This window comes from Pezoporus occidentalis, unplaced genomic scaffold, assembly GCF_034315485.1.
Source record: "Pezoporus occidentalis ecotype Australia unplaced genomic scaffold, CSIRO_AGI_Poc_V1 ctg2, whole genome shotgun sequence".
In the NCBI taxonomy this organism is placed as follows: Eukaryota; Metazoa; Chordata; class Aves; order Psittaciformes; family Psittacidae; genus Pezoporus; species Pezoporus occidentalis.
Genome location: NW_026913855.1, coordinates 16,117,954 through 16,131,039, shown reverse-complemented (window position 1 = coordinate 16,131,039; position 13,086 = coordinate 16,117,954). Strand labels below are relative to the sequence as shown.

The window sequence follows — 13,086 nt, the reverse complement described above, 5'->3', positions numbered from 1 at the left end:
GTAGTAAAACTACTGCTAAATTGAAAGGAAGGAAACTAATAAACTTAATTGTTATATGGAGTACCATGACACAAAGTACCTTAAAGGGTTAGTGAATTCTCTTTTTCCTTTTTAGGGCACTGTCATCCCAGATAGGCTTATATGTCCGTAGTAGGAATAAATCATGATTCATTTGTACTTATTCATTAATAAAAACCAAACCAGTCTACCAGGTTTATAGAGGATTATAAGATATTGATTCAGAATACTGTAAAGCTGGAAACCTGGTTCAGTCTCATTTAAAGGGAAATTCCACACTTTGGTAAGAAAGGAAGAAATTGCTTTCAGGTGATACATTTTTACATTTTAAATGACAGTTCTTCTCTTTGAAAGCAGCTTAGAGGTTTGAAGTACTGGAATTAGCCTCAGAGGTGATTAATTGACAACATGCAGGTGAATGGGTCAATTGTACAAAACAGCTGATTTAATCACAGGGTTTCACAGATTTTTCACTCTGACAGAGTAATAAAGTTTATCACACCCTGTAGATTCCATCAGACACTTTGGCCTGCTACAAATATGATGGAGATGATCACACTTGAAAGATTTTCTATGGGCATTACTAGTATATAGTGTAGTCACAGTGACAGTTCTTTGCTGGAATGGGTAATCAAACCTAGTGGTTTTTAATCTGCATTCTCCCTGTACCTATGAACACATCAATAACAGATTTAAATATTTCAAGGGTCAGTGGAGTTAACAGTAAGACTGACTTTGAGAAAAATGTGAAAACACTGCTGTTCATACTTGTAAGAATTTTTATACCATGCAGGTGTTTGCTCATCTACTGCTAAGCCCAGGAAACTGGATACATAGCAAAGAGGGAATGAAATCGGGCATTAAAAATATCTTGGCAGTATCTTACACAGAAGATGTGGTGAGCATTTCATAGGTACCTGTGTGGCTGTTTTTTTGACAAGGTGATGAAGTGACATTTCAAGAACGTCATTGGTAAATGCTGCAGAACTGCAATTGTACCCACCCATCTGGGGACTTCTACGGGCATCATTACAAATCAAGATTATACACGTGCTTCCTGAGATTGCCCATCAAAGTAAGATAACCAAAAGAGAACAGTTTGCTGTTTTTCCTCTGCACACCTGCAGTATTATGCCTACAAAATGAAACACACAGCATCTTATTCAGAATATGTGTTGAAAACCAGGTCTATTACAATGAAAACTGACTGTTTTCATTGGACATGTTTCTAGCAATGTGCAGGTGGTGCAATCAGCTGAAAAATCTCCTAGAAACAGTACTGAAAATGCTCTTTTTTTAATTTTATTTTTTTTTTTTTGCGTCTGTGTAAGCACCATTAAAGAGTCTTTGCCTGACTAGCCTCTGCTAAGGCTGCACAGCGTGTTGTTGCCACCTAGAGTCAGTTCATCAAAATAGAAATTCTGCCTGTCTTTTTTCCCTCCCTCCCCTTAAAGGAATCCTGCAGCATATCCAGACATCTCCCACCCTTCAATTAGTGCTTTGTTTTGTTTTGTTTTAAAAACCCACCCACAAGTGCGTTTCCAACAGGTTAACTACCCCTGTGTAAAAAAGAGAGAATGCAAGGCGGCCTCCAGCCTTATTTTCATTAGTGCCTGCAGAGGGAGCAATTGTACTCATCAGTGATCTTGACCTTCCATGTGTGGAAAGCACATCTCTGGCCTCTTCAGCTAAACAAACTCACTGAGGAATGGTGAGTGTGTGCAGTGCAGTGCAGTGCCAAGGCTAAGCATGTGGTTGCTGGGGTGCTTTGCTGGTTGATAATCTGTATCTAGGGTTCCTATCACATCTCCCCTTTTCTTTCTTCAAACAACATGGCTCACATATTGTTCCTTTTGGTTAGAGATTTGGGTACATGGCACACAGGAAAGGTGTGCCAGGAAGGAAATAAAATGTGGAACTGAGAACTGGTGGAAAATAAAATTCCAGTAAGATTCAACAACCAGTGCAGATTCACAGCTCTTGTGGAGTGAATGTGTCCACTTCTACACTGGACAATAAACCACTTCTGAAACAAAATCATTTTCTTCACTTCTGTATTTTTCCATACTTCACACTGAGGGTAACTGAAAACCAGAAAGTGAATAGAATTTAAACTAAGATCCCAATATTGTTCTTGCTGCTCTCTCTTCTATCAGTTTTTTATAAAGATTTAGAAGTGATTTATACTCAAATAACATCTTAGAGAATCCTACAGCATTACAGCTAGTGAATCTTCAGAAAGGAAAGAAGTGCACTCATTCCGAAGCACAACCATTCCTAGGGCAGAGTATAAAGGAGAGTGGAGGAGATCAGATACTTAGGCCCTTTCGACTGACTGCCAGGTCTCACTCACCTCTCATCTCTACCAGATAAAGAGCCCTGAACGTGAGCTTTTGTACTGTATAACTGCTTGACCAGATGTTTCACAAAGATAACTCCTTGATTCAAAACTTTTAAAGATAAAATAACAGGACAGATGAGTAATGAGGGTGAAGCGGCAGTTAAAAAAGTTAGGAAGTCATCTCAAGAGAAATTCCGACCTTCTGAACATATGAGGAAAATATTACAGATCTGTATTTAGAAACTGTAGATGAAAGGAGAAAACCAAGGACTTCTGAAAAATATCAGTTCCATCAATTCCTTCAGTCTGAATATGCTTTTCAGAGCAGACTGAGAATCTGCCAGAATACATTTCCCTCTAAGATCACTTGGTTTTGACGTTTATCGTTCAGAGCCATCAAGAATAAATTATAATGTAAACATTCTGCTTCCACTGTCAGTAGGAAATGTCTCAGTCTCCATGGCATATATAGTTATGTACTGCTTGTGGTACTTTTAAATTTATGTAGTTCTACTTTTTTTGCTGAAGGAAGTTGCCATTTTGGTTGACCACTTTAGATAAATAAGAGACAAATGATCTGTTCTCTACTGGAAACATGGCCAGGCTTCCTGTGACTTGTTATTCCCTACTTTCTTTAAGAAAATCACTCAGACTGACCAGCTCTCAGTTGCTCTGTCTTTGGATGAATAGCAATAAAAAGCTCTTCCTGAAAAAAAACAGTATTATTTTCTCTTTTCATCCACCAAAACCCTGCTCTGTCCCATTCTGAAAATGAACAAACTATCATTTTAACTTAAGATATGGTTTAGAGAATAATCTGAAAGTAGACAGCATCACAAACAAATGACACATCCATTGCTTGTTTGGGTGGCCTTGACATCTCGAATACTCAGGCAACACTAATTTCTGCTTTTGAAATGCACAGACTGAACTGTAACACCCAGACTGATTCAGAGGGTGAGGAGGGAACACAATGAGCTTTTTAGTAATTCCTCCTGCCCTTACATGGTGACAAATCACAGTTTTTATTTCACTGACCCGTTTTTACTACTCTGCTTAGGGCCAGCATGGGGAGTTTTGCAGGGATGATTCTTCCCTGACATAATTGGCACATCTCTGAAGTAACCAAGCCTCTCATGGAAGAAACAGGGTGCTTGTCTGGGCATGAACACCATCATTTTAAATCCAATGGCAGTGAGGTTTGTTAAATGAGGTGCTTTACAATAAGCAGACAGCGGCCCACAGATATGACACAGCCATTTCAGACTTTAGTTGGAAAGAAGCTTAAGTTTTGTGAGAAATATACATCTCAGATAATCAGAACTGTAGGCATGGCTGGTAGTGGAAACCACTCAACTTGTAATTCTGAAGTGAAAGTTGCCAGATCAATTTATTGTAAGACTTGGAATTCTCCATATTAAATAATCCTGTAGGTAGAAAACCAGATGCTGTCCTCTGCAGGCCACTAATTAAAAAAAATCAAAGCATATATTTCAGTAGTTTGCAAAAATTTAATTAAAAAAATAATGAAGAATTATTTACAGTCTACTTTATAAGTCTTCATTACCAAAATTGGGAAACCATTGAGTAATGTGTCACTGGCTGGCTTGCTAAGAAAGATTGACCTTTGGCTCAAGTGCGATTCCGAGAGTGTGTTCAATATGCCTCATAGGAAACATTCAAGCAGCATCTGTTCTTTGCCAAAAATACATGAACAAGTAAACCAAAGCTCAAACAAATATATAATGTAGAACTTACTATATTTTAAATAGTTCTAAGTAGAAATTACTCATAAATGTTCATACCTATGTCCTGTGTTCAGCAGTGGCAGTCATTTCTTCTCCTTCTTGGTAGCTGGTGAAGCGCTGTGTTTTTGACTTTCAGCCTGGGAATGGTACTGATAGCACCAATGTTTTTAATTACTGCTCAAATGTTTGGTCTGGCCAAGGACTTTGTGAGTCTCATGCTTTGCCAGGGAGGAGGGAAAGCTGGGAGGAAGCAGACAGGACACCTGACCCAAACTGACCAAAGAGGTATTCCATACCACCACGTCATGCCCAGGATGTAACTGAGTTACCCAGAAGGGCTAGTTCACTGGGGGCTTGGACTAGGTATCGGAGGTGTCAGTCGGTGCTTGGTCAGGCTGGGGGGGCGAGTTATTGGTCAATGGGTGGTGAGGTGTTGTATTCTCTTCCCTTGTTATTTCCCTTATCATTATTATTATTGGTGGTAGCAGTAGTGATTTGTGTTATACCTTAGTTACTAAACTGTTCTTATCTCAACCCATGGGAGTTGCATTCTTTTCTATTCTCCTCTCCAGGAGTAGGGGGAGGGCAAGAAGCGGGCGGAGTGAGAGAGCAACTGCGTGATTTATTGCTGAGTGGGTTTAAACCACGACAACCTAAAGCCTGAATTTCCCTGAAAAACAAATACTCACAAATAAAGCAATAAGGCTTTTTAGCTATTGAGAAAATCAACATCAGTAAGAGCACCAACCTCCACTCCTTCAAGTCTCAAGATACAAGAAGGAAAGGCTAACATGGGAAGTGGAAAGAGTGAGCAGGGATTTAACTTATAACATGTTGTAGGGGAGAAGGATAATAACTGCAGCTTTGAAAGATCTGGAATGAATGCTCAAAGCAAAACCTTAATTCTCTGAAGAATAATTATGGAAGCCTTCCTGCCATGTCCACAAGCAATCACTCCTTCCCAGAGAAGACCATCAAGGCATGAATTCTAAGCAATGACCCTTTCTTTCTGAGGTCCTTTAGCTTCTCAGGCTGCTAGTGAGTCAGGCTTGTGCAGAAATGAAACATAATCCTCATGCTAGTAGCTACCTGCTGGATGTTAACGTGATTTAAAAATCTGTGTTGCTATAAACTTGAGTGATTTCTTAATACAATAATGCTTTGTGTCTGTCTCTGTCAACATCTGTACAACCATCTAGCTAGTCCTAATAACTTCTGAATCCATTGGGCAATTTTAGCTAAGATTAATAGAGGAAGGGTGGTTTCAAAAAATATTGAACTCCTAACAGTTTTGTGGAAATGAGTGGCTAAGGAGGGGAAAAGTAATGCATTAATGCTCCCCATGGAGAGGAAGAGGTAGAAGCTCACCCTTTATTAAATGGTTGATTATCTAACCGAGCAGGAGCCATTAGTCATGATTCTTGTGGGACTACTTGCCATTTATTAGCAGCTCCTTCTAGCACATGCAGGGATCACTGTAGTCAGAGCTAAACCAAGCCTCCAGAAGCAGTGCAAAGCTGTCACTAAGTGTAAGACTGCATCTTTTTGGTTCTGCAGTGGTAATTCACCCTGTGGTTATCAGAACACATGACCAAGATAGCAGTAATGAATTTTGTTTACAGTGGATTAAGCCTAGTTTTGCAACTCATTTGCTGGAGTAGGTTTTTTTCTGTAGTTCCTTAATATGAGCTGAGATGACCAAAACCTTACTCTTGGTCAAGGGCATTGTCAGGGCCCTGAGGGCACAACCAGCCCAGCCTGCCCCTGCCCCAGCTGCCCTGGGGCTCCCTCCACCCCATCCAGGTACCAGGACCCCATTTCAACCCCCCAGGGCTGTGAATCTCTGCCCCAGTAATGCCACATCAGATCCCTGCAGCCCTACCCTGCATGGTCCTGGGTTTATCCCTGTTTTTGTGGAGGGTCTGGATGCCTGGGGCAGAGGCTGCCTCTGCCTAGGGTACCCTGGCTGGGGTGATTGGATGGGCCCTGGCTGCCAGGCCTGCTGCCCTGGGATTTCTCCTTAGCCCTTGCTGCACCCTAACAGACATGCTATAAACTACCAGTGCTCTTTGAGCCATGTCAAGGGATTACATCCTACCTGTGCTACTCAGTCTGGCAGGAAGCTCCCTAAAGAAAAGGCAACAGACCAACAGAACATGCTTACAGAGCTTTTGTAAAACTTCTCCAATACCTTCGGCAAGCTTGGACATTAAAGGAGTTTGTGAAAAGCAGAGAAAGGGAGGTTGAAAGACAAACAAATTGGCTTAAATAGTAACAAGGCTCTCCCTGCACTCTCTGGTGCCTGTCATGTTAGGCTGTGGTGACTCAGGTTTCCGACCTCAGTCAGGCACCTCTTCAGCTATGCCTGATAAAGAATGAAGTCCCTTGGCCACCACAGTCCACATCTTATTGAACTGAATTAGGCACAGTTCCTGCAGTTTATATCAAGAAATGGTGCCTATGGTGTGGCCATAGCATTACTTCTGACAAGTTAGTGGTGGGTCAATAACCTGTGGCAATGGGTAGGCATCTTGGACCAGCAGCTTCTTAAAATCACCTCCCAGAGCTTGAGAGTCAGGGCCCTCAGGACCTGATACTCAGTTTAGTATCTTCACATATTTGTCACTTGTTCCTCTTTTAAAAGGCCACAAAGCTGTGTCTGCCCACTCTGCCGTCTAGTCCCATTACACTTAGAAGAGGTATATATGTCACAGCTCTAGCGAAAACTTTATATTTCTCATTTCTCCATTTCTCACTGCTCATCCTCCCACCATGTCACCTGTTTCCTCTGCCTCCCCCTCAAGAAGCAGTGGTTCCCCTTTCCATCTCTTATGTGCATCAGCATGGCTATTAAGGGTTTTGCTGACGACAGCTTGTGTGCAGAGTTCTGTGCTGAAGGAATGAGGGAGGCTGTGCGAGCTAAGGTCTGAGAGAGCCTTGTATCCTACTGCTCTGAAGAAAGTGGTTCCCAGGGATTTTAAGGGAATCCAGATAAGCATGCTCCTTTTTCTACTTGCTCTGGACCCTTGTCTACAGACAGGCTGGGCTTCATCCTTGGCTACCTCCCATCAAGCTGCTGTTCCAGTGATGACTACACATCCGGTGCTTCACAGTCTTTGTTGGTGTTGCTGCTCTCAGTTTGCTGTTGCTTCCTGGGTCTTGTTGTCTTCTGTGAGCGTGGAGTTCTCAGGCAGTAGATCTTCTCTTCGAAAGCTAAAGGAGAATGAAGGACCAACTGTCAGTATATAGAAGAAATGTAACCAAAAAGACTGAACATATCTCAACCCCAAGAGTGATTTAAGTACAAGGTCTCTTGTTTCCAGGTCACCATTTCTGACACTTGTGAAATGCCTCTGCTCAGGGCAGTAGAACTGAAATGTTTGTAAACTGTTCTTCCAATCTAAAAAAAGGAAGAACCAAAGTGTACCTGCGGGCAAGCAATGTGACAGTATATAGTTACCAGTGGCTATTTATTTCAGCATCCCTTAAACTGTGCTTCTTATTCACACTTTCCCCTAGCTGGATGTGAGTGACAAGGAGTAAGAGAGAAACCAAAGACTCACTGTAAAATCACAGCTTGTCCAGACCAGCAGTGCTGGGTGATGTAAAAGATCTGCCAGAGGGGGATTTTGCCTCTCTCCTTGGTTTAGGTATCTGAATGCTTCCTCCTTCAGGGATCTGTGTCTGGAGGTGGGGATAGAGCCCATCGGACCCTCCCTAATCATAAACAAACTACAGCAGCAGCTGCCCTGAGTGGGCAAGGATTCATCAGCTTGCTTCACTGAGAGCTATAAATCACTATCTACTCAGTTCACAGGTAACAACTGTGTGTATCCAGTGCAATTAGCCCAATATCCTAGTCCTTGAGACCTGAACTGAAAACCGTTCAGGATAACAGATAGATGCACTGACAGTCTTTGAGATCATCACTGAGCAGTCTTACCTCCAGGCTTATATAGTTCCCATGCTGCTGAAGTGAGGGAAAGCTTTGTGGATGGAAGTCTTATCCTGGGTTGGGTAGGCAGAAATGATCTCACAGCTTGAGGCCACATACACTTTTGCACTGAGATCATTCTTCAGATCCCAGTTTTTAGGAAGATACAGTGGTATAAGAAAACGGATGCTCTATCAGGCATCCACGGTCCAGACAGGACTGTGTGGTGATCAGACTGCTGGATGCAGCATCTGCTTGCTGGATTTTGTGGAATATCTGGGCAGGCTCTTGGGGAAGGCCTGATGGAGCCTTTCAACACAGTGAATGGAGCAATGTCCTCAGGAAGGGAGGAGAGGGTTTCTGGAGGCAAAATGCATGCAGTCATATGGTAAACTGGAGGCCAAGAGCTCCATAGTAGCTTCAGCTGGAATGCTTCCAATACCAAGAGCAGGGCTGAACTGGGAGAAACAGCAACAAATTCTCAGCAAGTAGCTAGGAAATGGTTGAAGACAAAGGATTTGAACTTCTTAGAAAATGGGAAAACTTTCAGAACATATGTAGTCAGAGTCAGGTAAACTAAAATGAAACTGGTGGTGGCATTTATAAAGGTGTTAGGAGATTTTTTTAACATTGAATGGAGAAGCTGACAAGTGCTAAAACATGATTCAGGATGGCATATATTCAGTGCAGGAAGTTGGGAAATCTTTATCCTCTAGTGAATAATAAAAAAATTGGTGAAACTGAAAGAGAAGAAATACAGAAAAATCAAACAAAAAGAATCTCATATATAAATAAAGGATGTTTCTTTATAAATGCTAGAAGTCTAACAAACAAGATGAGGAAACAAAAATGCCTGATTTTAAGTAGGGATCATCTCATACTATGTGTATCAGAAGCTTGATGGGAAAAAGGCAATTAATCTGATGCTCTAGAATCGAGGTAAAAAGCATATAAAAAAACCCCAAAGGAGGCACCAGCAGTAGAGAAGTGGTAGCATGCAGTAGAGAAAGTTTTGTGCCAAATCCAAGTAGCAAGCTAATTGTGTTTCCAAGCAGCTAAAAACCTATATAGCCTGACATTCCTGGCCTAAGTAAAAAATATGCCATATCAGGGTTAGATCAGATGTCTGCATCTATTACATGCTGAGGGAGACCAGAGTTGCTGACAGGGCAAGAATGCAACAATAACAGGAGATATGAGTTTCCCGCCTGCATGTTGAGTAAATGTCACATTGGAGATTGATGCTGCAGAGAAATAAAACAGTGTTTCTGCATGAAAGGGCCTACAAAAGAAGAAGAAACTTTTATATTAGCCCTGAGCAACATGCAGAACCTGGTTCAAAATGCCCCTGCTCAACATTCTTGCCTAGGGAACAAAAGCAAAAAAAGCCTAACCAAGTACAATAGAATTACGTAGGAGCAAGGAACCTTGCTAAAAAGAAACTAAAATGGATGACTGAAGGCAAAAATGTTTGTATGATGACTATTTAAACATAACATGCAGGAGTACATTTGCTCTAAGCCTCTCTGTTGCAGACAAAGGCTTTGGAAAGACCAAAAGGAAAGCTGACATGGCTAACAGCAGGATAAAGGAATTTATTAGAAGCAGAAGACTTTCTTCAGAAAAGAGAATTTGTGTCCAAGAATGGAAAATAGAAAGGATCATAAACTCTGACAAGTTAAATAAAAACCACAACAAGGTCAGCCATATAGAGTCCCAGGAACAATTTCCAAAGGCTAAGGGTCCACCAGTAAGGGCTATGAAAGAAATTAAGGCCCCATAGGACAAGAGGAAACGTCTTCATGTGAATAACCTATTAAAAGGGGAGGATAAATGGCCAGCGTTCACATCTGAGTGAGGTCTCCAGTGATGTTTGAGGGGGTTTTGTTCCTGGGCTCCTGTGGTTTAACCTATTTATAAATGAACTTGAAAAGAGGTCATATGGTGAAAAGACAATTTGATGAACAAAGTTATTGCACATAGTGAAGGTGAGTTGGCTTAACTCTTTTCAGGCTAGATAAGTATTCTGTTTAAGGTCAGTGTATGCCTGCATTGATCTCAGTTCACTTGTTAGTAGTTCACTGTTCTTTGAAAGACCTGGGGAAAGCCGAATGATCTCAGGTGACAACAAAGGAGAGAAGAGAGGTGAAGGACTGGAATGGGTTGCCCAAGGAAGTTGTGAATGCTCCATCCCTGGCGGTGTTCAAGGCCAGGTTGGACAGAGCCTTGGGTGACATGGTTTAGTGGGAGGAGTCCCTACCCATGGCAGGGGGGTTGGAACTAGATGATTTATGGTCCTTTCCAACCCTAACTATTCTGTGATTCTGTGATTCTATGACCAAGGTTAAAAGGTCAGGAATGTACAGGTAGGGAACCAAAAGGGGATGTGGGGCACACCACCCTGAAAACATCCCAGGAGCCAGTGAACAGTGCCCACTGGTGCCACGCTGGGAGACCTGAGAAGAGAAGGGAATGGATATAGGCTCCTCATTCACCAGGACTTTGTCACCAGGCTTCCTCTTTCTGCTGCTGGGGATAGTGGGGGAAGTTGATCAGGAAGTCCCATGACTCAGTAGGACCTCACCTGGGGAAGGTATAAAAATACCCACCCCACAACAAAAGGTCTTAGAGGCACCAGCAGAGAGGCCGCAGCTTGGCACAGTTGGTCCATATAGATGGTTGGGTCCCCAGATGGTGCACAACAGTGAGGGCACCCTGTGAGACCTGATGTTAGCACAGGCTGCTCCCACAAGTATTCCCTGAACTACACACCTTGTGGGCTGTGCAATCAGATAAGAGTACAAGGTGACCTACTGGGATCCTTCATTCTTTTCCAATGTAAGAAGTCCCACAGCATGCATGTTTAGGGAGGTGTATGGGCAAGATAAAAGAGCATCAGGAGTAAATATTTCCACAGCATGATTTGGGGGTTAGATCTCTCCTAAAACACTGCCTGACCAGGTGTGGTAAGGAGATGCAAGGTCCAAGAAGGAGCTCTGCAAGGCTGGGACTACTGGGATTGGCTGGGGACTACTGTTGCAGAATTCAGTAGACTGGGGAGTACTGTTGCAGAATTAAGTAGACAGCAGGCAATAATCAGCTTCTTACCTTCTGGAGAAGGCAGCATGGGCAACCCCAAATGGAAGGTGGGTGTCCATCAAAAATTGGGAGTCCATCAAAAATTGGGAGTCCATCAAAATCTGCAAGTTGTGGTCCAAGATGTCCCTAGTCCTGGTGATGCCAGCATCATCTAGCACACTGATGACAAAGGAGAAATCAGGGACCTGTTGAAAATGAGATTTCAATCTCTACCTCCAGCAGACACCACAGTTTGAATGCAGTGCTTTAGCCTGCTAGCTAACCAATAGCTTCAATACAGCCTTATTCTAGTTCTTACAGTTGCATAGATAGACATAGGGTAAGTTCTTCCTCCTGTTTCCTTAAAGACAGTTTCTAAACACCTAGGCCAACAGTTTCAACAGTTGCTTCTGATTTTTGATACCTCCAGTTTGGGTCTGTAATTTGGGTCACATTTCAATTTCTACATGAGCATGCTTAATCAGGACTTTGACAAGCAGGGCTGGCACATCTCAACTGTCTCACTTGGAAGTCCAGGTGTTTCAGAGGATTGGCTCTTGTGTATAATTAACTGGGTGTTATTTATCGAGCTGGCAGCAGAAGACAGTCTGTAGTAGAAAGCTCTGTGCCATCCAGCAGGTCAAAGTTCCAGTGTTTTGGCTTCTCAGTATTGCTGGATTGCCACTGTTTAAACAGCAAATTTGGCCCTGACCCAATATGTGCTGTGAAGGGGCAGGGAAGAGAATTTTGTCATTAAACTTTCCAAACTCCAGTTTGTGAGTAATCTACGTACACCTCATTAGCTGCAACCTGGAAACTCTCAGTTGCTTTTATTTGTTGGCATGGTGAACATCAAGATTTTAGCATGACAGGAAAGTAAATGCAGCTCTGCTGGGCCCCTCAAAATACATTACTATTCTTCATCTGTGGCTTTTGAATCTTCTGTCACTGTTACTTTGGCTGACAATGCCACATTACACATAGTATATTATTTTAGACATGGTACTAAACATAAAAGCCTTCCTGGTTTTGTCAGTTGAACTGAAGCAGACGGCTTTTATTGCTGCATAGGAGATTAATAATAACTAAAATAAATAAAAAGCCCCCCTCCTCAGTTGCTTCACAATAGACATGAGGCACAAGGATGTACCTTATTGAAAGGAGGAACCTAAATGCAGTGGAACAAAGGATGTTTGGTAATCATATCCCAATACAGAAAAATCTATGCCTTCCCAGAAATGCTAAATGCTGCTTTGCCACCTCTCTTTTAACCTTTGATTCATCATTGTAGAGAGCTACTTGTACTCCTTAGATACCTAAGGTTTTGGTTTTTCTAAAACTCTGTGCTTCCTGATGAATGCTGGTGCTCAGGGCAAATACATGAAGTAAGAAGGAAACTTACACATCTTTCTCAGCCACACACTGGAATTGAAAATAAGAAAAATCCCCTATCTGAGTATCCAAGGGACCCAGTACTTACCTGGTTTAAGAAAAAAGGATATGTTCGTGGAATGTTCATTTCACGAACAGCATTCTCAAGGCTCTATCGACACTGAAAAAAATTACAAAGTCTTGACTTTTTAACCTTATCCCATGAATCCATTCCACATCCTTGTGCTTCTAGCCTCATTTCCCCCAGAGAATTAAATTTCTGTGATCATGCCATCTGGCTGTCTATCAGCCAGTATGTTCTGAACCTGCTTTCTATCAAACTGACAGAGGGATTGGGACTCATAGAGAATTAATGCCTATGAAATTCATGAAAATCAGCAATTGGGTCAAAGACAGATATCCAAATGGGTGCCCTGACTATGGGAAAGGTAGGCAGAACACAGCCATTTTACATGCTGCTTGCTAATATCAGTCATCACATTTGCGGCTCTGGACTCACCAGAGCAGATGGTGCTTCTCGCTCAGTGAGATTGAGGGCTTATGGTTGGTGTAGTGAGCAGTACAGGTAAGGGAAG

The 13,086-nt window shown here is 42.2% G+C and overlaps 1 long non-coding RNA gene across 1 annotated transcript; it reads right to left on the bottom strand.

Annotated features, from left to right (window-relative positions):
• Window positions 1-1,593: 1,593 nt before the first annotated feature.
• On the bottom strand, window positions 1,594-11,190 carry LOC134163272 (uncharacterized). The gene is made up of 4 exons (XR_009964669.1): window positions 11,150-11,190; window positions 8,051-8,499; window positions 6,206-7,320; window positions 1,594-3,824 (listed from the first exon to the last, which is right to left on the bottom strand). It is a non-coding gene; the product is annotated as an uncharacterized LOC134163272 (long non-coding RNA).
• Between the last annotated feature and the right edge of the window lie 1,896 nt (window positions 11,191-13,086).